General features: G+C 37.1%; 1 pseudogene; it reads right to left on the reverse strand.

Annotated features, from left to right (window-relative positions):
* Positions 1-17,879: 17,879 nt before the first annotated feature.
* LOC105870102 (lysosomal dipeptide transporter MFSD1-like) lies at positions 17,880-21,332 on the reverse strand (annotated as a pseudogene).
* Between the last annotated feature and the right edge of the window lie 5,064 nt (positions 21,333-26,396).

The following is a 26,396-nucleotide window of genomic DNA, read 5'->3' on the forward strand; positions in this document are numbered from 1 at the left end:
TTCCCATTTCCTGATGGTACTGCTTCCAAAATATACCCTTCGTATATTTTGAGGTTCTGTTTAATCACCTCTTCCTAATGCTTTTTGAATACCTCAAGCAAAAATTTCTATATTCACAGTTTTAAGTTTTGTTGCTATAATTGGTGAACCATTTTTGTTCTTCTAGTAAATTAAACATTCCTTTAGGTCATTTAGAATATTTTATTTATCTTAGTCTCTTTTAAAATGCATAGAATAATTCTTATCAATAAATTTGTGAAAATGTGTAAGTCTGAGTTTCCTCATAAACTGACAAGTAAAATAGTAAATTATGCATTTTATAATATATAATAATAGCTATTTTATGTTTTTAGAAATTTAGAACATTTTTGTCAAAATAGTTTTTGCTAAAGACCATCCCTCATTCTGTGGAAAGAGAATGCTGCTGCTCTTGTCTTTTAGCATGTCTGAGGTGTTAAGAACACTGATATTTTAATGCTGGTCTTTTCATAATATGGATAAAGTTTTACATTTTTGACATAGTTGAAGTAATGATTCACACTTGCCTTTTCATCGTTATTGTTGTTAATATTCTACCTTATGTATAGAGAGAGCTTAAGCATCTGGGGTATCATTGCTTGGTATGGAGGTATTGAAGTAACCCTATATTTTTATTGAAAGCTATATTGCTAAGTAGGTAGATATTTCTATTTCAGTAAGGAAAGGTTTTCTTGAGAAGTGGCCAAACAAAGATTACTTAAAATTTCTATAAAGGGCTATCCTAATTCTCTTATCAAAATATCATAAATGTCCATGAATATATGTGTGTTTCTGCCTGACAGTTGTCAACTAAAAAGGGACCATGTAGCATGATGAAAAAGGATGCTGATAATGCTGAGAACTTAAAATTAAGGATAAAATCACTGTAATATTTAAAATAATTAGTTATGAAAGTTGAGAATAAAAGGTGAATTGGTTTGAGAATGATAATAAATAACATTATTAACCACTTCAGTTGAAATTCTTAAAAGAAGCCAGAATCTTCAAAACTAAACATTGTCATAATCAACCCTTTTATTTGATGGCCTACCTCTGAGAACTTGACAGCTATAATTTATTTGTTAATGAATTTATAACTTGCTTCAAAAATCCTTTTACAGAGGGAGGGGAACATGGCAGATCGGTGGTGACATCCTGGCTTTCAGCTCCCAGAGTAGGAGGTGAAGTACATGGATAGCTACACATTGATAGATCACTCTCCCACAAGAACAGCATCCTGAATGTGCAGAGAAGCAGCGTGGGACAAGCAGCACTGGTAAAAAAAAAAAAAAAAAGAAAAAGAAGTGAATTAGAGATTTGACCACAAAGTCTGGAGAGTGTAAGATATACAATAGGGAATAGAATATGGGACAGCTGTGCCTGTTGGCCAGCCAGGTCAGTGTGATCTGACCCACAGGAGGACGACTCTTCCTCTACTAACCTCTGTGTCTACTCAGGCAGGGAACACCTGAAGTCAGTGAGAAATTGTGGCAGGGAACGACAGGCTATGTGGAGAAGAGACAATAGCAGGAAACATTTTGAACTCCTGGTACTCTGTGCTAGGTCCACAGTGGGTGGGAGAGGGACTGGTCTGAGTGGATGCTTCCTGGGTCCACAGGAGGGAATTTGGAGACAGACACCTCACTCCTGGCAGTCAGCAGGACCAGAACAAAGGAAGTGTATGCCGAAATGGAGGCCCTGCCCATGGAAACTGCAGAAGATTCAGCTGGCTTCACTGGCTCTGGGTGGGACAGAGAGTCCAGGACTGTCTACTGGACTGACATGAGACAGTGGGACAGGGAAGTAGTGGGGACAGCTGGTGGCTCATTAATACAGCCTGCCAAACCCAGCACCTGCTGCCCCACCTGCCAGCAGTCACCTCCAGTGCTGGCTCTTGCTGGGTGGACAGTCACCATTTTGGGGGTCCAAGCCTAGAAACACTGTGGTGCATTGTGGTTCTGGTCACCACCCTTTCTCCAGCCTAGCAGGGCGGGCTCAGGCAACAGTCTCAGACAATACCCTTGCCCTTGGAGGAGGGGAGAAATGAGAGAAGCCATTTTCTGGACTGGGACATGCAGTGGTCTCAGGCAGTGCTCCTCCCCCAGTCTGGCAGGGCAGGCTATGCCCTTGGAGGCAGGGAGAAGGGAGAAAAGTTGCTTTCTTGGAGACTGGCATGAATCTGTGGGACCTTGGAACTAAGCAAAAGGAGGCAGACTATTGCCTCAGTTCAGTGGGCTGGCCTTGATCCTCTGATAAGAACATAGTATACTAAGGTGCCCGGGCCACTGCCAGTTTTGGGGCTTGTGGACTAGGAAGGAAAATTCTGGCCAGAGTCCTCAGCAGTTGCACCAATTGACAACCCCCACTAGGAGCTACCTAGCAAATGTGATGAAAGAGCCCTGAATAACATATTAATAGCTCTCCACTGGCAGCAGATCAAGCAACCACAGAAGTATATGCTTTCAGGCTCACAGGTACCAGTTTCCCTTACCCCACCTAAAGTGGCAATAAGGTTCAAGTAACATTTGGAAATGACAAGATATTTCCCAAAGATTGGGGCACTTGTATACCCCATTCAGGGATTTAGAGACCAACACAAAGGCATCAGAATACCTTGATAATTGGCTCTTCCACACAAACTATAAGCAACAACAGAGAGGATAACCCCATAGCTCAACACAGTGCCTTCCATCTCAAACTATTAGAGGGCAGCAGAGTCACACACAAACAAGTGACTCACTACCTGGGAGCTTAAACAAGGGGTCCAAACTCATTAATCTCCTTTTGCGGGAGGTGAAGACAGCAGGTCAGAGATAATGCAACAGGCTAAAACACCTCTAAGACAAAATAGGACCAGCATGCATCTCCTCAGCACTGTCAAGGAACATTCCTTCAGGGACCTGGAAATAAGGCCATAAACCAGCCCCAACACCACCAGTTCTTGACAAAGTAGCATGATGAGACGGAATCAGCAAAAGAACACAGGAAATATGAAAGATCAGAAGGAAAAATCACCCCCAAAAGAAAATATTTGATCTCCATCAATAGATACCAACTTGCATGATGTGATTAAACTGACAGAGGAAGAATTCTGAATATGGATTGTAAGAAAACTCAATGAAATTGAAGAGAAAATAGAAATCCAACACAAAGAAGCCACAAGAGCAACATAGGAATTGAATGAAAAATTCTCCAAAGAAATTGAAATACTACAGAAAAACCAAATAGAAATTCTGGAAATGAAAGAAACATTTAGGGAACTACAAAATACAGTGGAAAGCCTCAAGAGCAGAATGGTTCACACAGAGGAAAGAATCTCAGAGCTTGAAGATAGTGTCTATGTGCTAAACAAATTGGATGAAGAAAAAGAACACAGAAACAAGAGACAAGAACAAGAAATGTGGGATTATGTAATGAAGCCAAATATAAGAATCATAGATATCCCAGAGAGAAGAAGAAGAAAATACACAAGGGTTGGAAAATTTATTTCATGGAATACTGGAGGAAAATTTGCCTGGCCTGGCCAGAAATCTAGATATCCAGATACAAGAAGCACACAGAACTCCTGGGAGACTCAATGTGAAAAGGCAATCACCACATCATGTAGTTATTAGACTGACCAAAGTAAACACAAAAGAATCAATCCTTCTAGAAGTGAGACAAAAGCAGCACATAACCTACAAAGGAAAAACTATCAGACTAATTTCAGACTTCTCAGCCAAACTTTATAAGCCAGAAGGGACTGAGCACCTATTCCCAATCTTCTAAAACAGAATAATGGCCAACCTAGAATTCTTTACCCAGCAAAACTAAGCTTCATTTATGAAGTAGAAATAAAGACCTTCCCAAACAAGCAATCACTGATGGAGTTTGTGAAGACCAGACCTGACCTACAGGAAGTACTCAGATCTGCATTACACACTGAACAGCACAATAGACACTCACCAAAGTAAAATCACTCAAGAGTTAAAGTCGAGAACCTGGATTCCATGATGGCTCAGGGAATAAAACAAAACAATAGGAATTCAACCAACAATATGAACAGAAATCTACCCCAAATAGCAATCCTTTCAATAAATGTGAATGGCTTGAATTGTCCTTTGAAGAGACCTAGACTGGCTGAGTGGATAAAAATCCACAAGCCAAGTATCTGCTGTCTACAGGAGACATATCTAACCCAGAAAGGTGCTTTCAGGATCAAGATTAAGGGATGGAAAACAATCTTCCAGGCAAATGGAAGCCCAAAGAAAGCAGGGGTAGCTATATTTATTTCAGATAGCATAAGCTTTAAAATAACAAAAGTGAGAAAGGACAAAGATGGCTACTATATAATATTGAAAGGGATGACCCAACAAGAGGACTTAACAATTCTTAATATTTATACACCCAACTCAGGAGCACCCAGATACATAAAGCAAAGCCTCTTTGATCTAAATAGCATGATAAACAATAATTCCATAGTAGCTAGGGATTTCAACACCCCACTGACTGAACTAGACAGATCTTCCAAAGAGAAAATAAGCAAAGAAATAATGGACTTACACAGAGCTGTAGGACAAAAGGGTCTAACAGACATCTATAAAACATTCCACTCAAATAAATCTGAGTATACATTCTTCTCATCAGCCTATGGAACTTTCTCCAAAATTGATCACAGACTAGGTCACAAATCAGACCTCAACTAATTCAAAAAAATAGAAATTTTACCATGTATCTTATCAGATTGCAGTGGTATAAAATTAGAGTACAATTCCAACAGAAGCACTCACCACTTCACAAAGTCATGGAAATTAAACAATCTATTTTTGAGTAACTATTGGGTCAAGGAGGAAATACAGAGGAAAATCAAAAGATTTTTTTGCACTAAATGATAATAGGATACAAGTTACCAGAATCTGTGGGATATAGCAAAAACATTCCTGAGAGGAAAACTAATCGCATTAGATGCTCACATCCAAAAAACAGAAAGCTCAAAAATCAACAAACTAATAAACAGTCTCAAGGAACTGGAAAAGGAAGAGCAAATCAATTCCAAACCTAGCAGGAAAAAAGAAATAACTAAGATCAGAGCATAACAAAATGAAATTGAGAACAAAAGAGCTATACAGAAGATCAACAAAACCAAAAGCTGGTTTTTCAAAAAGATAAACCAAATTGACAGCCCTCTTGCTAGATTGACAAGAACTAGCTGGGAAAGGACTCTAATAAACTTAATTAGAAATGGAAAAGGAGAGGTAACAACAGACACCATGGAAATACAAAACATTATCTTTGAATACTATAAAAACCTATATGCCCAAAAACCACATAATGTGGAGGAAATGGGAAAATTACTGGAAACATATAACTTCCCTAAGTTCAACCAGGAGGAAATGGAATTCTTGAACAGGCCAATATCAAGCACAGAAATTGGAACAGCAATTAAAAACCTTTCAAAAAAGAAAAGTCCCAGACCAGATGGGTTCACACCCAAATTTTACCAAAGATATTAAGAAGAACTCATACCTATACTACAGAAATTATAAGACAACATGGAGAAAGATGGTATCCTCCCCAACTCATTTTATGAAGCCAACATTACCTTGATATCAAAGCCAGCAAAGGACACAACAAAAAAAGAAAACTGCAGACCAATATCCCTCATGAATTTAGATGCAAAAATCCTCAATAAAATTTTAGGAAATTGAATCCTACAGCATATCAAAAACATAATTCACCATGACCAGGGGGGCTTTATCCCAGAGATGCAAGGCTGGTTCAACATATGCAAATGTATAAATACGATTCACCACATAAATAAAAGCATGAACAAAGACCATATGATTCTCTTAATAGATGAAGAAAAAGCATTTGACAAAATCTAGTATACCTTTATGATAAAAACTCTTAACAAAATAGGCATAGACAGGACGTACCTTAAAATTTTTAAGGCCATATCTGATAAACCCACAGCCAGTATCATACCGAATGGGGAAAAATTGAAACCATTCCCACTTAGAACTGGAACCAGACAAAGTTTCCCACTATCCCAATTCTATTCAACATAGTGCTGTAAGTCCTTGCTAGAGCAATTAGACATAGAATCTATGTAGAACTCAAAAAAAATAATCAACAAGAAAAAATAAAAAAAACTCCATCAATAAATGGGCAAAGGACTCAAAAAGCGATGGTGATCTAGCACCTCTTTATTTTCTTGGATAGAGCTTGAGCTCATCCTCCAAAGTGAGGTATCACAAGCATGGAAGAATAAGCACCATATGTACTTACCATCAAATTGGCACTAACGGATCAACACTAAGGTGCTCACACGATAGTAATATTCGTTAGGGGGATGGGGGTGGGTAAACTCACAGCTAATTGATGTGGCGAACATTGTATTGGGGAAAGGGCATACCTTCAATCCTGGCTTGGGTGAGGCAAAGTCATAATATGTAACCAAAATGTTTATAACCCCATAGTATCCTGAAATAATAATAATAAAACATCCTTTTATATGAAACCATCATATACACTGGTAATCTCTGGTAGTATAGAATATGAGCAATGACTTCACCTTCAGCCTTCTTATTTTGGTTCATTTGCTCTTTTAGTACATTATATCACTACGTACATAATAAACATATAAATTTGGTGACCAAATTAATGATGATGATAAACCTTAAATTTATATAATTTATTTTCACATTTTTAGTCTATTGTTATCTAGATCATTTTATCACTGCAGTATTGGCATGCTAGTAGAGTTAGGATAACAGTGTATTCTATGGAGTTTGATAATTCAGTAAAGTTGTGTCAACATGAGTCATTTGGGCTGCTTTTAAGAGTCTACCAAGAAATGTTTATCCCACTTCACACCTACAAACACTAGCATTTATGAGTTTTTATTCCAATTTGTGTTTATTGAGCCTGGGTTTATATTACATTGAGTGGTAGCCAAAGAATTATTTCTTTCTTTTAAAGATGATGGATTGAAACTAGAAATCCATTATGATTATTGAGCGATAACAGAAGAGCTGCAATGTTGAAACTATTACCATGAATGCATTCCGGTTCTGAGAAAAATGTGGACATGTTGTTCAATCACAATTCTCACCTCAAGTTTAAATGAGTTGTCATTCTGGTGGGAGAATAGAACTTCTGTGTCTCGTGGCTATAATATTCACTGTTCAGTGTTAAGTGTTCAAGAGTAGTTTCTGAAGAAGCAGATATCAATCCACAGATAGAAGTGTCTGAGAAGTAATCACCGCTTAATGTGTTGATGACTATATCACCATGCTGAAGTGGGCTTGTATTATCTCAGCTTGCAGATCCAATACTTCAACACATTTTAAAAGTCTTGAAGCTATTCTCTCTCTCTGTCCACTGAAGTGGAAACTGCTGCTTTTGCAATTATTACAGCAGACAGTCTGGTTATATTTTGCTGAAAACATCCATTCATCAAGATCTACTCTGTAGTATGATGGCTCTTCCAAGGAAGAAAAATCACAAACTTAGTGATAATGTTGTCTTCTTGCATACCTAACATTTTTGTAGATAATATCTGATTTGTTAGTCTGTTTGGGCTGCTTTAACAAACTGCCATAGACTAGGCGACTTATAAACAATAGAAATTTATTTCTTACAGTTCTGAAAGACGGGGAGTCAAAGATCAAGGTGCTTGCAGATTTGGTGTCTGGTCAGGGCCTGCTCTCTGATCCTAGACAGAGGGCTGTCTTCTTCCTGTGTCCTAACATGGCAGAGTAGGCAAAGGAGCTCTCAGGGGCCTCTTTTAGAAGGGCATTAATCTCATTTATAAGAACTCTACCCTAGTGACCTGATTACCCCCCAGAGTCCTCAAATGCAAATATCATTACATTGGGGATTAGGTTTTTTTTTTTTATTTTTTATTTTGGCATATTATGGGGGTACAGATTTTAAGGTTTCAATAAATGCCCATTACCCCCCCTCCCCCCAAAAGTCTGAGTCTCCATCATGACCATCCCCCAGATGGTGCACATCTCATTCATTATGTATGTATATACCCGCCCCCCTCCTCCCTCCCACCTGCCCAATACCCTATTACTGTAGTACCTATGTGTCCACTTAGGTGCTACTCAGTTAATACCAGTTTGCTGGAGAATATATCTGGTGCTTGTTTTTCCATTCTTGGGATACTTCACTTAGTAGTATGGGTTCCAGCTCTAACCAGGAAAATATAAGATGTGCTATATCATCATTGTTTCTTAGAGCTGAATAGTACTCCATGGTATACATATACCACATTTTATTAATCCATTCTTGGATTGATGGGCACTTGGGCTGTTTCCACAGCCTTGCAATTATGAATTGTGCTGCTATAAACATTTGAGTGCAGGTGTCCTTTTTGTAGAGTGTCACTGGATCATTTGGGTAGATGCCCAGCAATGGGATTGCTGGATCAAATGGTAGATTCACTTGTATCGCTTTAAGGTATCTCCATATTGCTTCCCACAGAGGTTGAACTAGTTTGCAGTCCCACCAGCAGTGTAGGAGTGTTCCTCTCTCTCCGCAACCACGCCAGCATTTATTGTTTGGAGATTTTTTGATAAAGGCCATTCTCACTGGGGTTAAGTGATATCTCATTGTGGTTTTCATTTGCATTTCCCTGATGATTAGAGATGTTGAGCATTTTTTCATATGTTTATTTTAACATATGAATTTTGGGAGGACACAAACATTCAGTCTATAACATCTGGGAAATTTATCAGAGCACCAGAGCTCATTCTCTTTGGTTAGGAGAGACTGTTTAGTACTACTTAACATACAGCTAAAATTTGGCTTCATATGCATTCCCCATTACCACGAGAAACAACACGCAACATACAATGTATTTCCAAACAAATCATCATCAATTGTTTTAATTCTCTTATAATTACTGCTGTCTTTATAATTCAAATAAAGTTTTTGGTGAAACTTTAAACACAAAGAAAGTGAAAGCATTTATCAGTATTTAGAAAATGTTAAAGATAAAAATCAGCTAAATTGCTAGCAGTATGCCAAGAATCTCCAAAAGTTCTTGACTTAGTAAGCCTGAACAGGGCTTGGGAGGTGTATGTATGTTACCTTTTAGTTCTCTCCCAAGTCTATTTGATTTGTTTGTATTATCTCTCAAATAGTATGATTCATTCTTTTACATACTGTGTTCTCTTCTCTGAGCATTCATCTGTGACTTTTCCTGAATCCCATGAAAATGTTTTTCCAAGTCCCCACTACCTGAAAGAAATAAAGGCTATTTTAGTTAATAATTTCTTTGAAAAAATATATAAATAAAACATCTCATAATACATTTCAGTTTCTTACTCATAGGAATTTTTTCCTTTGCCTCCCAAAATTGACAAAGTTATGGATTAGTCAACACATTCTGCCAAACCTGATTATAGGAAAGAATTCACTGCACTGGATTTTTCATATTTAACTCTTATCCCAAATAATTGCACCATAGTCAGTATTACTTGATATGCTCAGTCTTAAAGTTAAAACAAAAATGAAAGATTCAAGAAGGAACAGGCAAGTTTGGGATTACCTTAATAACTCTCTTGTGACTCTATAATGTCTATGATTTTCTGTTTTATTGGTAGATTTAAAGTTGCAATACCATTTAAAAGAGCGGGACCATTTTTTCATTTGTAACAGTAGTTGTTCACTCAAGATTATCAACTTCCAGTTGCTTCTTGGGTTCCTAATACCACTCCCACATTTAGTCATTCTCTAGAAGTACACACAGGACTCAGCATATAGTTATACTAATGGATAAGATCTGTCGCCATGATATAATACACAACCAGATCAGTAAGGGGAAAAAGCACGGTCAGAATCTTGAGTCCATGTGCTGACTTCCTCTGTGCACTCTCTCTCTCTTCCTATCTGGGGTTACACAGAGCAACAACAGCAGCTGCATGTATTCAGTATTTCTTCTCCAAAAAGCCAATTTGAGACTCAATATCAAGGTTTTTATTGGAGGCTAGTCAAACCCTAATATGTGCCCAAATTCCAGAATACCAGAAGGAAAGCAGCTGCTCACCATCAATCACAGTATGCACAATCTAGGCACAGCAAACCCATTTTTATCAGTAAGGGGTTTTTAGAAAAGCTAAGTTTCTGGATGCCAGCAAGGGCCAATCTTGCAAGCAGGCCTTTCTAAAGATAGAAGCTTCATGTCTCCTATATTAACTATTTTCTCCACACAGGTATATGATGCATACTTGGGTCCACAATTTTTAATGGTATCCATTCCTTTAAGAATAAAGGAACCCTGTACCTGCTTTTGCTTCTGCCTAATAGTACTGGTGCATATGGGTGCATTCACGTGTCCTCCCTCTCCCCCCCTTTCTCCCTTTCCCCTTCTCTCTCGCCCCTCCTCCCTTTCTGTATTTGTATTGCTGATTTGAAGGGGGAGAGTTCAAGGATGTTACAGGTCTCTTTGGATTTGTTATGGAGAGAGGGGAATTCAATGATTGATTTTTTATGGTTTATTGATTATATTTTCCATAATTTTTTAAAATGTAGGATGCCAATGGAAAGGAGCAGGGTTGTAATTATCACTGGAAAAAAAAGTATGATGTGTCTTCTGTATCCTCAGGCTCTATGTCTAAATTCAACTAATGACAGATTGAAAAATTTGAAAACGAAAAACAAAAAACAAAAATAATATAACAATAAAAATAATACAAGTAAATACAGCATAATGACTATTTACATAGTATTTACATTATATTAGGTATTAGAAGTAACCCAGAGATAATTTAAAGTATATGGGAGAATGTACATAGATTGTACACAAATACTATGCCATTTTATATAAGGGACTTGAGCATCTGCAAATTTTGGTATTGGCTTGAGGTCCTGGAACCAATACTCCTGCCCAATACGGAGGGATGACTATTGTCACTCTTGAGCCAAGGGGAGCAAAAAGCTTGGCGCTTTCTTTGCACGTCTTTGTTTTTATCTCTTCAGGCATAACCTTGCAGTATTCTTGTATTTGTCTTGTTCCATTGTGGTCATGGAGAATCCTCACCAAATGTTGATATTTTATGACATTATTTATCAGCAGAAACTTAAAAAAAATTTATCCTTGAAGACGTATAAAATCTATCAAAGCTTTGTATACTATTGATGCTTATTAATAATTGATTGACCATTACCACTAATGCCCACTGTTATAAACAAGGATAAACACTTTGCCTAGCCATAACCATTCTGGTAGAATATTTCCTTTTCTGAGGTCAAATACAAGGAATGTCTGAAGAACATGCATATATTTCCTCAAAAGGAATGATAGGTGGGTGTTAGTATTATAGTGTTTAAGAGATCTGAGTATCCATAGTGCTGTGTGCCTTAATGTGAACAATTAATAGAGTAATGTAGTTTACAAAAAAGCTTAATTTTTGTTAGTTGAATATACATAAGGAGTATGGGACAGCATTCATTACTACTTTATGAGTTCAATGGTTATAGCCCCAATCATTGTTTGAGGGAAGGGCATGATACTGTTTGGTTGTGGCTAATCCAACCTATTAAACTTGATCCTATGTTGATTCTGCATAGGCTTGGAGCCTTGGTGCATTTTGCACAGCCCATCTCTATTCTGGCCCTTAGGACCTACTCTCCCTACATTTCTCTTGCTCTCTCCTTTCCTTGCACTGCCTTCACAGCCCCTTGGAAGTTTTAATTAACATTTTGTCTTTCCTGGCCCCATTAATGAAATTCTCTGTGAGTTCTGGCTCCTTCCCAGATTCAGTTGAGTGTTTGCAGTTTTACTCTATATAAATGAACCCATAAAAATATGTTGTGTTCCTCTGTGTGTCTTTAATCATCTTCATAAGTGTACCCATACTTTTACATATCAGTGTATACCTTGATTTTTCACTTAACTTTATGCTTTAGATATTTATCCAGGTTTATATTATACATTCAGATGTAATTATTTATTTTGATTCCTAAGCCATAGTAAAGGGTATGGACAACTTCTAGAAATATAATCTGAATATCTTTAATCCTCCTTACTCTAGGGTTACTCTTGAATTTAGTGTGAAAAGCTGAGCCTTTTTCCTCAGTGGCTGCACGTAATACAGCCCTCTCCCGAAGTTCATTTGAGGATTTCAATAATGCTTTCACCAAACCAGTTGTCATAAGAACTCATGAGCCTGCAGTGACTTCTGTACAAAGATATTTGTTGACGTAGTCCAAGAAAAAAAAAAGGGATGCTTGAGTGAACCAAATTAGCCCCAATTTTCTTTTTTTCAAATCTTGTTTGACAGACTTTCACAAAGCTGTTTGATATTTTTTCCCCATGAGTTCAGCTGGAAAGAGGATTCTATCACTAGAATTAAAAATAACCCTATCCTCAGACTTCTACAATGGTTAAAGAAGTTCAAAATAATTAAAATGTTTAAAGATACTATTGCTACTGGTAGTGTGAAAGGTTTTAGACACACAGATGCAAAATATTTTAAAGATGAATTAGTTCCACTTTGGCCTGCTTCTAGTGTGTCTGATACCCATTTAAACAAGAACCTAGAGATTGATAATGAAGCCATACATGTTACACTGCAATTATAGGTATTAAAATGTATTTTAAAATTTGAAGCTGCTGGAAAATACACTTTATTTCTCACTTTGCTATACATTAGATGACCCCTTTTTAGTTGTGTCCTTTACCACCATCCAGACAAGCTGAGTGACGTGCTTTATTTTCTTTGCCCTTTTGTTCAACTATTCTTTCAGGTATTGTGGCATACTTCATTGGCAAAGGATGTCATAGCTTTTTTTCTCTCTAAAAGAAGTATCTTCACTTTTGTCATGGGGCTGAGGAAACTTTCATTTATTTTTTTGTATGAATCTGGTCCATGGGCAGGTGGTATGCTGAGCTTTAAACAGCTTGATGAATGATTTGGCTCTGTGTAGCAGTGTCAAATAATGTATCTCAGTTGGCAGTCTCAACGAAACAGAATAAGGCAGTCCGTTTTCTGTTATATATGTGCCTACTGACTCCCAGCTGTGCATGCCAGGTATAAATCCTGCCCGTCCTTCCTCTCGTGCCAGTAATTCACCCAGAGCTGCCCATTCGAGTCTGTTTACCTAACGGGTTCATTCACCATCAGGAGCCACTCCTCTCCCTGGGGCAGATGTATGTTTTTCATTTGCTGAAATACTGAGTCATATGACTCTAACCAACCAATTTCTGGAAATAATAATGGAAGATTGCGGGAGTTATTGCTTAAAATCCTCTCTTACAACAGGGAATAGATGATTGAATTTCCAGAAGCTTACATTTCAGCTTATGTTAACAATATTGATACTAACTTTTCACCATATTTCTCTAATAGAAGTATGCTTCCATTTGTGTTCTAGATAAAATTAGTATTTGCTTTTCTTTTTGTCTTCTTTATAAACAAATAGGATAAAATCTACTTATATAAAGGAAGAATTATGTTACTTAAGAGCATTGAGAACTTCTTAATGAAACAATATCCATCTTTAATTTTACCCTGTAGATCATAAAGAAATGTTTAAGGAGAAAAACATAGTTTTTATTATATATTATTTCTAGTTTTTTAAATTCATGGAGACATTTCCATTGCTGTGAGATAATGGTGGTTATAATGGGATGGGGAACAAACAGGGAGAAAACAATAAGAAATCATTTGTAATGGTGTTAATTATGATGTGAGGTATATTTGTTTCTTCGCTTTTTTATTTATTTATTTAGGGACAGGATCTTGCTGTGTTGCCCAGGATGGACTCAAATTCCTGTCCTTAGACGATCATCTTGCCTCAGCCTCCTGGGTAGCTGGAACTACAGGTACATGCCACCATGCACACTTTTGAAGTACATTTGGACTAAAGAAGTGGTAGACTGTTTGAGATTTTGAAGTTGAGTTATCAGAATCTTTAAGATGATTAGATATAAGGAAGAGAGACTGAAAAGAGGGAAAGGAAATAAGATTAACAGCAATTCTAGTGAGATGCAGAAGTGAAGAAAGCAGATGATAAGCATAGTTTGAGATACTTATTTTGAAGTAAACATTTGATATTAAGGTACCATAAACAGTTGGATAGGTAGTCTTTGAGTTCATAAAATATCTGGATTGGAGAATCATGGTAGTTGAAATCATGGGGAGTAGATATGAAAACTGAGAAAATAAAAAGCAGTTAAATTCTAAAAATGTCTAACTATAGACTCTATAGCTGTCCTGTCCTATATGATAGTCACAGGCCCCACATGGCTAATGAGCATTTGAAAGAATATGAGATATGCTGAAATATGCATTGGATTGTGAAACTTTAACATGGAAAATAGCACCGTATCTCATTAATAATTTTATGTTGATTACTTATTTGATAATATTTTGGAGTTATCAGATTAAAGAAAATATATTAAATTAATTTCACTGTATATTTAATATGGCGACTAGCAAATTTAAAATTATACTTGTGGTTTGTCTTTTATTTCTATTAGATAGTGCTTATCTACAGAATAAACTCCTACCTCTTTAGCACAATAACTCATCAGGTTCTAGCCTGTTACCTTCCCAAATTCATCTTCTGTTCTTCCTTCCCACGTCTCCTCCATCCAGCCATGGCAAGATGTGTGCTAGTTAGTCCCCTGGCATGTCAAGCTGTTTCAGATCTGTAGCCTTTTGTACATGTTGTTCACCTCTTCCATGCAAATTCCTCTCCTTTTAGGTTGGCTCTTCAAAGAAAAGATGCATACATTTAATGAGTAAAAAACATTTTTAGAAGTTTCCCAAATCTGTTTATTTTTAAAAGGAGAGAATAATAAAATGAATCCTCGTGGATCTATCACCCCATCTCACTAATTATCCACTCATGTCCAATCTTGTTTTTTCCTATAAGTCTATTCACAGCATCCTGCTCACATCATTTTGAAGAAAAGCCCAGTCATCATTTAAGTTCATTTTAAACACTTTAGTGTACATGTCTAAAATGCCAAGGGCTATTTATAAAATAACTACAATATCATAAGTATTTAGTATCATTGAATGTAAATGATCAAGTATATATTTTTATCCTAATTATGTTTTTAAGTTAACTGTTTAAACCAGGATCCAAATAAGGTCCACACATTGCAGTTGGTTGATTTGGCTCTTAGTCTTGTGGATTACTTCTCCAATTCTTTTTATTTAATGCAATTATTTCTGGAAGAATGGAATCTGAAGTCAGGTAATGTGATGCCTCTAGCTTTGTTCTTTTTGCTCAGACTTGCTTCCAGTTCTTTTTTGGTTCCATGTGAATTTGAGGATTGTTTTTTCTAATTCTGTGAAGAATGGTATTAGTACTTTGATAAGGATTACATTCAATGCATAGATTGATTTGGGTGGTATAATCATTTTAATGATACTAATTCTTCCTATCCATGAGCATGAGATACTTTTCCATTTGTGTTGAATACAATTCTTTCATCAGTATTTGGTAGTTTTCCTTATCTCCATAAGGATCTTTCACATCCTTGGTGAGCATGTTCCTAGGCATTTTGTGAGTTTTTCTTTGGTAGTTATTGTAAATGGGATTGTCTGCTTGATTTGATTCTCAGCTTGATAGTTTATTGGTGTATAGAAATGCTACTGATTTTTGTACTTTGAAACTTTATCCTGAAACTTTACTGAATTTATCTAATCTAAGTGTGCTTTGGTCGAGTCTTCAGTTTTTTCTAGATACAAGAATATATCATCAGCAAACAGAGATAATTTGACTTCTTTTCCAATTTGAATACCTTTTATTTCTTTCTCTTACCTGATTGCTCTAGCTAGGACTTCCAGTACTATTTTGAATAGGAGAGATAAAAAGTAGAGGGAATGCTTTCAACTTTTCCATTCAGTATGAAATTGACTGTGGGTTTGCTAAGGACTTTTATCATGAAGGGATGTTGGATTTTATTGAATAACTTTTCTTTGTTGCTTGAGATGATCATATGGTTATTATCTGTAATTATGCTTATGTGGTTAATTACATTTATTGATTTGCATATGTTGAGCCATTTGCAAATGCCTTTGTGGAACAAAACCTTTGTTCCACAAAACAAAACCTTGTGCCTTTGCCTCTGTGGAACAAAACCCACTTAATTCTGATATGTTATCTATTTGATCTGCTGTTGGTTTTAGCATCTATTTTCATCAAGGATATTGATCTGTAGTTTTCTTTTCTCTGTGTGTTCCTTTCTGATTTGGTATCAGGGTGATACTGGATTTGTAGAATTAGTTTGGAAAGAATTACCTCCGCCTTATTACTAGAGTTCAAATTATACTATAGGACTATAGTAACCAAAGCAGCATTTTACTGGTTTAAAAATATACATATAGGTCAATGGAACAAATTAGAGAACCCAGAGACAAAGCCACACATCTATAGCCAACTGATCTTTGACAAAGATGGCAAAAACATACATTGGGGAAGGGACACCCTTTTCGATAATAGTGCTGGGAAAATCAGATTGTTATATGCAGAAGAATGAAATTGGACCCCTGATTCTTACAATATATAAAAAGCAACTTAACATTGATTAAAGCCTTAAATGTAAGACTTAATACTATAAAAGCACTAGAAGAAAATTTAAGGAAAACTCTTCTGGACATTGGTCTAGGCAAATAATTCATGACTAAGACATCAAAAGCACATGCAACAAAAACAAAAATAGACAAATGGGACTTAATTAAACTATTAATAAAAAGCTTCTGTATAGCAAGAGAAATAATCAAAATAGTGCAGAGACAACCTGTTGAATGTGAGAAAATATTTGCAAACTATTCATCTGACAGGAAATGAATATCTAGAATATACAAGTAACTCAAACAACTTAACAGAAAAAATCCAAATTATTTCATTAAAAAGTGGGCAAAAGGCATGGATAGACATTTCTTAAAAGAATTTTTACAAACAACCAACAGTTATATGGAAAAATGCTCAATATCACTAATCATCAGAGAAATGCAAATCAAAGCCACAATGAGATATCATTTTACACCAGTCAGAATGGCTATTACTAAAAAGATGAAAAATAACAGATGGTGGCAAGGATGTGGAGGAAAGGGAACTCTTATACATTGTGGGTGAGACTGCAAACTAGTACAACCTCTATGGAAAGTAGTATTGAGATACTTCAAAGAACTAAAAGCAGAATTGCCATTTGATCCAGCAATCTCACTACTGCAATTTTACCCAAAGTAACAGAAATCAATATATTAAGGGGAGACCTTCATTCTCATGTTTATTGCAGCATTATTCACAATAACAAAGAATGGAATCAACCTAACTATTCATCAATGGATGAATGGATAAAGAAAATGTGGTGTATATATGTATATATTTGTGTATATATGTATGCACACATATGTGTATATGTGTTGGGTTTATGTATATATAAATCCATGCACAGACACAATAGAATACTTTTCAGCCACACACACACACAAACATGAAATCATGTCATTTGCAGCAGCATGGCTGGAACTGGAGGCCATTATCTTAAGCGAAACAACTCAAAGAGAAAGTCAAAACCACATGTTTTCACTTATGAGTGCAAGCTAAATAAGGTATGTACATGGATATGGAGTGTGGAATGATAGATATTGTAGACTTGGGAGGGTGGGAGAGGTGTTGGTGATGAGAAATTACTTAATGAGTATAATGCATTTTATTCCAGAGATAGATATACCAAAAGCCCAGATTTTAGTACTATGCAATAGATTTATGTAACAAAATTGGCCTGTACACCTTAGTTTTATACATATAAAAAAAGAAAAGAAAAACTAAATGATTTGTGGAATTCCCATAGTTTGTATTTTATTTTTTTATATCCCATTGTTTTTTTTTTAGGTCTTTTTATTCATACTGACAATTCACCCTCCAAAAAGGTTTTTCCAATTTACTCCTTTTATGTACAGTTCAAAAAATATTTATTTTGTGCCTACTTTTTGCTAGGCACTATGTATACAACCATCATTAACAAAACAGACATAGTCCCTGCCCTCAGAGAGCTTATAATCTAAGGAAGAGACAGACACCCACAACCACACCATCACAAAATCTTCATTACAAGTTGAGGTAAGCCAAGAAGAAAAAGTACAAGCTCAAGGGAATGTCAGAAGAACCTGATACAGTCTGAAGTGTCTGGAAGAGTTTCCATGAGGAAAAATGGTTCTGGGATAGACACTAAGGTTTTCTGTTATATTTAATAAATCAGGTGAAACCTGGTTGTAGAGAGCCTGGGAGAAAACATTCTAAGCAAAGGGAACAGTGTGGACAAAGTTCCTGAGAGGGGCAGCAGTGTGGACTTCCTGCACCCTCCCCCACTGGCCAGATCAATATTTAATAGCCATGTGCTAGAACAGTCACCTGGCAGTCAAAGCCTGAAGAACTAATAACTGAATAATGACACAATAAACTGTAAATCTCAAAAATGGATGTAAACAAAGTTACTCTGCATATGGAATGCATTTTCAACCTGTTCCCGAATTTTTAGACATAAAATGTTATGCCATATACTTTAAACAATACAATTGGCTAAATTCATTGGTTTAATATTTGCTGTCTAAAATATCTGCATGCCCATAGAGAGCAAAACACATAAAAAATTCTTTGACTTTAATAAATATGCTAAGGCTAAGTCCATTGAAAAGTGTTTAAGGTTTCCCAGAGAAGTTTCATATTCATATTTTATTTAATACAAAAAACACAAATGTCACTTAAATGCCTACTCTAGAGAAAAATCTATTCCCATAATTTTTCAATGACTGTAATTAGGCAAGTTTTCCTTATTCCAACTTGGGTTTTCTTCTAGATAATCTTCAACATTAATTAAAGTTAAAATCAGTGTTTTAATATTTTTTTAAAAAAAATCCAAAAATTTTTTTGTTGCTTTGTTTTTGAGACAAGGGTCTTGCTTGCTCTGTTGCCTGAGCTGGAGTACAGTGGTATAATAATAGCTCACTGCAACTTCAAATTCCTAGGCTCAAGCAATCTCCCTGCCCCAGCCTCCCATAAAGCTGGGACTACAGGTGTAAGCCACCATGGTTGGCCCAGTGATTTTATTTATCCATGTAAATAGGAAATTATCATAATTTGAATGGTACTTTTTAAAATGTCATTACTTAGACCATAAAAAAATTGTACAGAAAGTTTGTACTACAAAATTATGCTCCTACAGGATTAGGATCCTCAGTAGCAGAGAAAAAAAAACCTCAAAAGAGTCACTGCTCAGCAACCCTCATAACTACAGAGAGAGAAGCACAATCTGCTAGTCATGAATATGAACAGACTTCATACAAATATCATTCATGTATTCCCTATCATTATTCCCTCTCACAACAGGGAATGCCTATTACAATGCCATTGTTTATTCTGTGTAAAACAGCCCTTCTATTCCCCAAGTTTTTTTGTTTTTGTTTTTTTGCTACAAAATAAAGGCTATATCCCTAAGATAAACTTTGCAAAAATATCTCAACAGCAGATCCGATGTTTTCCATGTTCAACTGTTCCTCCTCAAGTTCACCTGGATGTTCCACAGCAATTTTCTTAACCTTTCATTGTTGACTGGCCTATTCTAAAGAAGAATTCTTCAGCAACACACAATATAAAAGACATAGGCTAAAACAGGCCTCGCAAATACACTTTGGAATAAGTATATCTCAAACACAACTTTACAGTCCATTATTTTTCCTAATGACTAAACTCTAAATAAAAAAAATTTAAAAATGGAGGTTGTCAAATCAGTGATGCGTGCAGCCCATTCTCATGACACAGTCATTTAAACTTCTCATTCAGTATGGGAAAGTTTTATTTCTTCTCTTTGTCTTGCAGAATAATTTAGGTTCCCACCTCGGGCACGATTCACCAAATAGAGTAAGACCACAGATAGAAGTGACAAAGAAACACAGGCAATGAAGAAAACTTCTAAAAATAAATATCCCTGAGTATCCAGTATCATGCCAGCAATGATGGAAATGATGGCCAACCCAAGATTCTGAATGGACTGCATGAAGCCATATGCAGTTCCCAATTGATGTTCAGGAACTACAAATGCCACCATTGGCCACAATGCACAGGCAAGCAATGAATAGGAGAGTCCCAGGAGGCACATAGCAATCCAAGGGTTCCACATCGTAAAGGCCAGCATCATGTGGGACACGAGAGTGGTCACTACTGCGCACAGAACCCAGATGATGTTCTTCCCTGTTTTATCCACCAGGAGCCCAAATATTGGGGACATGGGAGCTGATATGACATATACAATGCTGTTAATAGCACTTGCTGCCTGGGAAGAAAATCCAAATTTCTCTGTAAAGAAAACTTTCCTGAGTCCAATAAAAGGGAACACAGCAACATAATAGCAGACACAGATGATAAATATGAGCCACAGGGGTAAGGAGAAGTCCTTTACATCAGTTAATTTAATAACTTCCCCTGTTTTTCCTTGTTCTTTATGAAGGATCCTCTCTGCTCTCTGATCCAAGTAAGCAAGAGCCAAGGCACAGATTAGTGAAAGAATACACGTTATACCACCGATCATAAGTGTGACCCCAAGGGTTGTGAGACCAGCAGAACCCAATAAAGCTTCAATCTTGGAATACAGCCATCCCATGAGGTTCATGTTGACTGTACTCCCAATTCTAGCCATGCTAAGTTGTAGTCCAAACACCAGGTTCAATTCTTTGCCTTTAAACTAACTCACAGCATATGTATTCTGAGCAACTGCTAAGGACTCCCCACCAATCCCAAACACAAACCTTCCAAATTCCATCAGCCAAAAAGCATTAAATATTCCACCCAGAGCAAAAATAACCTGTCCAATGCAAACAAAACAGCTAAAAATAATTGTGCCCCACCGTATTCCAAATACTCGGTCTATTAAAAAGTCACCAAAGAAACATAAAACTACATTGGGCCAAGAATACCAGGCATACAGCAGCATGAATTTCGTGGTATTCACCTGCATATCCTCCTTTCCTCTTTAATTCTACGATGCAAAGGGCTGATCTATGTATCTTTTCTCCGTTTAACCTGAGTCTGAAGGGCAGCAGGATTATCATAGCAAAAATAGCTGCCGAAGCCAAGGAAATACATCAGCAGGAGCACCAAAAGCCGGTGCGCCAGGCTGCTGGGGTCGCAGATGGCCGGCAGCACGTCGGGGGCCGCGGGGGCCTCTCTGCCGGCCTCGTCAGGGCCTCCTGCCAGCAGCGGTCGCACTTCCTCCTCCTCCTCCTCCATTGCGCCCACCGGAGACCGAGAGGCCAAAACGCTAGCAACTCCGGGACAGGCAGGAAGCCGCGCCGCCGGAGCCGGGCCCAGACCTATATCCCATTGTTTTTGATATATTCTTCTTTTTCCCACTATTGCCTATTATTTGTTAGGTCTAGAGGCATGATCAGATTCAAAAAAATTTTTTTTTTAAAGAATACTTCTCTAATTATGTGTCCTTCAGTTAGGAGGTACATAATGTCTGGTGATCTTTTCATTTTATTTTATTATGATTTGTAGTTATTTTAAGAGTCTCATGCTCTACCGACTGAGCTAGCCAGGCGCCTGATTTGTAGTTATTTTAGCAGCTGCTAATGATCTTTGTTCACATCTATAGTTACCTAGAAGTTGCAAAATGGTGATTTTCTAATTCTATCATTAGTTCTCAATTTTTTAGCTAGAATACTTCTACAAAGTGAAATGTACCTTCATTAGTTAGTTGGTAAACTTTAGGATTAGTTGATATAAAAAAAAATCTGGGTAAATTTGTGATTCTTTGCCTTATATTCCATTTAAAAAATACTAACATTATTTTTCAAGTAATTTTCTAAGTTTATTAGCATTTTACAGCAGTTGCTATGGAGTACATGTTATTATTATTATTATAAACTCATGGATAACAACATATAATTGTCCTTTCTTAGCCAGTGGTAGCCTATTCAAGTTGGCTGATGTCTTTTTACAAGACTCAAGACAGCTTCCTTGTGTTATAACAAAATATTGCATAATCATTTTGTGCTCCAGACATGGACTCAGCCATTCTTCCAAGGAAACATGGCTCTTTTGTGGAACATATTATTTAGACAGTGCAATATAGTAGCTGGAATACTCATTGTTACTGAATCAATGATTGTTTCTAGGATTTTTTCTGTAGGCAAAATTAGAAAATATCAATTTTATTTTTACAAGAGGTAATATGATAAGTTCTTACCAGTACTTTTGATTCAAATACAGTATTACAGGGTTTTAACTTAAACTTATCAATCTTATTATCTATATCTGTTTTCTTCCATGCTAAAAAATTCCAGTTGTCAATATCAATTCAATTACTCATTTACTTTATTCTGAAATACACTAAATAACACTTTTATAATAACAATACTAACATTCCCAATGATAATATGATTTCTTAGATGTTAACATATGTTTGCAGTTCTTTCTGTCCTAAGGTTATATCTCACTTTGAGTATTTAGTCAAATTACTATGTTTTAATGTCACTTGATATTATCTTCATGTAGTTATAGCATCAACTGGTTATAGTTAGACTCATTTGTTTTATTTTACTATTGCCCTTTAGAAATTTTTTAAACATACATTTTGTTTAATTTTCTTTTATGATTACATGGATTCTTTTTAATTTTTCGTTCTTTAGAGTGTTCCAAAATAAAATTCTATAGACCAGGATACATTCAGAGAAATCTTACTCTATGCTCATCCCTTCTTTGTTCTTTCCTTCCTCTAAAGGTAACATTTAAAAAATTGCCCTATCTTTCCGTTGCCCTTTTATGTAAACATGTAAACTTTTCTTTCTTTCTCCTTCCTTCCTTCCTTCCTTCCTTCCTTCCTTCCTTCCTTCCTTCCTTCCTTCCTTCCTTCCTTCCTTCCTTCCTTCCTTCCTTCCTTCCTTCCTCCCTCCCTCCCTCCCTCCCTCCCTCCCTCCCTCCCTTCCTTCCTTCCTTCCTTCCTTCCTTCCTTCCTTCCTTCCTTCCTTCCTTCCTCTCTCCCTCCCTCCCTCCTCTCTCCCTCCGTCTCTCCCTCCTTCTTTCCTCCCTCCCTCCCTTCCTTCCTCCCTCTCTCCCTCCCTCCCTTCCTTCCTTCCTTCCTTCCTTCTTTCCTTCCTTCCTTCCTTCCTTCCTCCCTCCCTCCCTCCCTCCCTCCCTCCCTCCCTCCCTCCCTCCTTATTTCCTCCCTCCCTCCCTCCCTTCCTTCCTTCCTTCCTTCCTTCCTTCCTTCCTTCCTTCCTTCCTTCCTTCCTTCCTTCCTCTATCCCTCCCTCCCTCTCTCCCTCCATCTCTCCCTCCTTCTTTCCTCCTTCCCTCCCTCCCTCCCTCCCTTCCTTCCTTCCTTCCTTCCTTCCTTCCTTCCTTCCTTCCTTCCTTCCTTCCTTCCTCTCTCCCTCCCTCCATCCTTCCCTCCCTCCCTCCTTCTTTCCTTCCTTCTTTTTCCCTTCACTTCCCTTCTCTTCCCTTCCTTTCTTCCTATCTATCTTTACTTACCATCTGTCTACCCATATATGTAACCAACCATCCATCTATCCATCCAGCCATTATTTCCTTTTCTTAGATAACTGACACATTTCATGTGCACTTTTTCATAACTCACTTTTTGGGTATGTAACAGTATTAATGTATCTCTATAACAGTAAATACATTTCTCTGTCATTCACTTTTTACAACTATAGGAATCTCCATGGCTTGAGTATACCACGATCTATTCAACTAGTCCCCTGTTCATAGATATTTTAGTATTTTTTATTTTTTGTATTATAAACCATGCTGCAATAAGTAGCATAAAATACAAATATTTTCATATTTTTGCCTGTATATCTTTGGTATAGAGTCCCAGAAGAGAAATTTTTGGGTCAAAGAGCAAATACATGGTAATTTTTGTAGGTGGTTCCAAATATGTCACATCCCCAGGAGTTGTATCATTTTACATTCTCATCAAATCATATGAATGTACCTGTTTTTCTACATCCATATCAGCAGAATATGTTGTCAAATGCAGATTTTTGCAAAACTGATAGGTGAAAAATTGTATCTAAATGTACTTTTAATAAATTGAGTTATATTTATCTTCAGTAAAATGTATAGATTTTCAGTGTCCACTTCAATGAGTTTTGATGAATGTATACATGTATGCAACCACACTTCTACAATATATAGGTTGTTGCCCTCACCCTATAAAGTTCTCTTGTGTTCCTTCAAGTCAAAGCCCTCCTCTCCAGAGACAATCAGAATTTTTTATTTCTATCACCAATATAGTAGTTTTGCAAGCTCATAATTCACATAAATGGAATCATACAATATATACTCTTTTTTGTCTTCTTTTGATTAAAACAATATTTTTGAGATTTGTCCATATTGTTGCATATGTGTGTGTCAGTTTTTTATTGCTGAGTAATACTCCATGTGTAAATATATCAGTTGTTTTTTTTTTTTTTTTGAGACAGAGTCTCACTTTGTTGCCTAGGCTAGAGTGAGTGCCGTGGCGTCAGCCTAGCTCACAGCAACCTCAAACTCCTGGGCTCAAGCAATCCTTCTGTCTCAGCCTCCCAAGTAGCTGGGACTACAGGCATGAGCCACCATGCCTGGCTAATTTTTTCTATATATATTAGTTGGCCAATTAGTTTCTTTCTATTTATAGTAGAGACGGGGGTCTCGCTCTTGCTCAGGCTGGTTTCGAACTCCTGACCTCGAGCAATCCGCCCGTCTCGGCCTCCCAGAGAGCTAGGATTACAGGCGTGAGCCACCGCGCCCGGCCTATATCAGTTGTTTATTATCCTGTTGATAGAGATTTGGATGGTTTCTAACTTTTTGCTCTTATTAAGAGAGCAGCTATTAACATACTTGTACAAGTCTTCCTTGGAGATATATTTCTTTTGAACAGTTACCCAGAATTAGAATTGCTAGATCATAAGGTGTATAAATGTTTAAATTCACAAGAGAATATCAAACAGCTTTTCACAATACTAGTACCAATTTGCATTTCTACCAGCAATATATGAGAGGCACGCTTGATCCACATCCTCTTTATTATTTGGTTTTACTCTTTTTATTTTTAGCCATTCTAGTGAGTATATATTGACATTAAAATTTTTTTTATTTCAGCATATTATGGGGATACAAATGTTAGGTTACATATATTGCCTTTGCCCCACCTGAGTCAGAACTTCAAGCATGTCCATACCCCAGACAGTCTGCACCACACCCATTAGGTGTGTATATACTCATCCTCTCCTCCACCATCCCATCTGCCTGATGCTCAATGAATGTTATGTTGTTACTATGTGTGCACTTAAGTGTTGATCAGTTAATACCAATTTGATGGTGAGTACAGGTGGTGCTTCTTTTTCCATTTTGGGGACACTTCACTTAGTAGAATGGGTTCCAGCTCTATCCAGGATAATACAAGAGGTGTGTATTGATAATTAATTTTATCAATTGCTGTGCACAGACTTTTTCCTAATTTAAGCTCCATCCGCAGGACACACCATCACAAGCCACACCAGTTTTACTTACATTTATTAAGGGAGAAGAGAAAAAGAGAGAAAGTAAGAAAAAAGTACCACAGGGGAAGAACACAAAAGAGTAATCATACCACTAGGATCCCATTATCAGTACTGGAGGCTTATCATCATGGGTAATCTCAACACCTGGGGCTAATTCTCACTGACAGTCTCTCAGGCAGCGGTGAAGGCAACACGCTGGGATATCAAGCAGGTAGGCAGCGAAAGAAGCGGCTGAGAAGTGGTTGAAAAGCGCGGGGACTTTCTTATACTGTGTGATAGTGGTTTGAACAAAGGAAGCTTTTTGGTGCCAAAAAGGCGTATGCTCTGGTCACTGAGGTCCTGGATCTGGCCAGGAACTGGGGCCTGTAGTGACTGGTCTCACATATCAGTTCCGGGCATGAGCCTAGGGTAAACATTCCTGGACAGCCCAGGATAATCAATCCTAGGCAGTCCAGGAAGTCCAGGATAAACATCCCCAGGCACATAGCTCAGAGCTGTCAATTCCCATTTCCTCAAGAAGTGGCCAACTTCTCCAGGAAATGGGTGCATACCTCAAGCCTTATAAATTTATATGACCCCAAGCAGGCCTTAATATTCTGTACCTCAGTACAACGTGCTAGATCACCATTGTTTTTTGTGGCTAAGTAGAACTCCATGGTATACATATACCACATTTTATTAATACACTCATGTATTTATGGGCACTTGGGTTGTTTCCACATCTTTGCAATTGTGAATTGTGCTGCTGTAAACATTCGAGTGCAGATGTCTTTTTTATAGAATGTCTTTTGTTCTTTTATATTGACATTTTATTATGATTTTAATTTGCCTTTCCCTGGTGACTGATATTTGAGAATCTTTGGCTGTTTATATATA

Source organism: Microcebus murinus, chromosome 8, assembly GCF_040939455.1.
Source record: "Microcebus murinus isolate Inina chromosome 8, M.murinus_Inina_mat1.0, whole genome shotgun sequence".
Taxonomy (NCBI): domain Eukaryota; kingdom Metazoa; phylum Chordata; class Mammalia; order Primates; family Cheirogaleidae; genus Microcebus; species Microcebus murinus.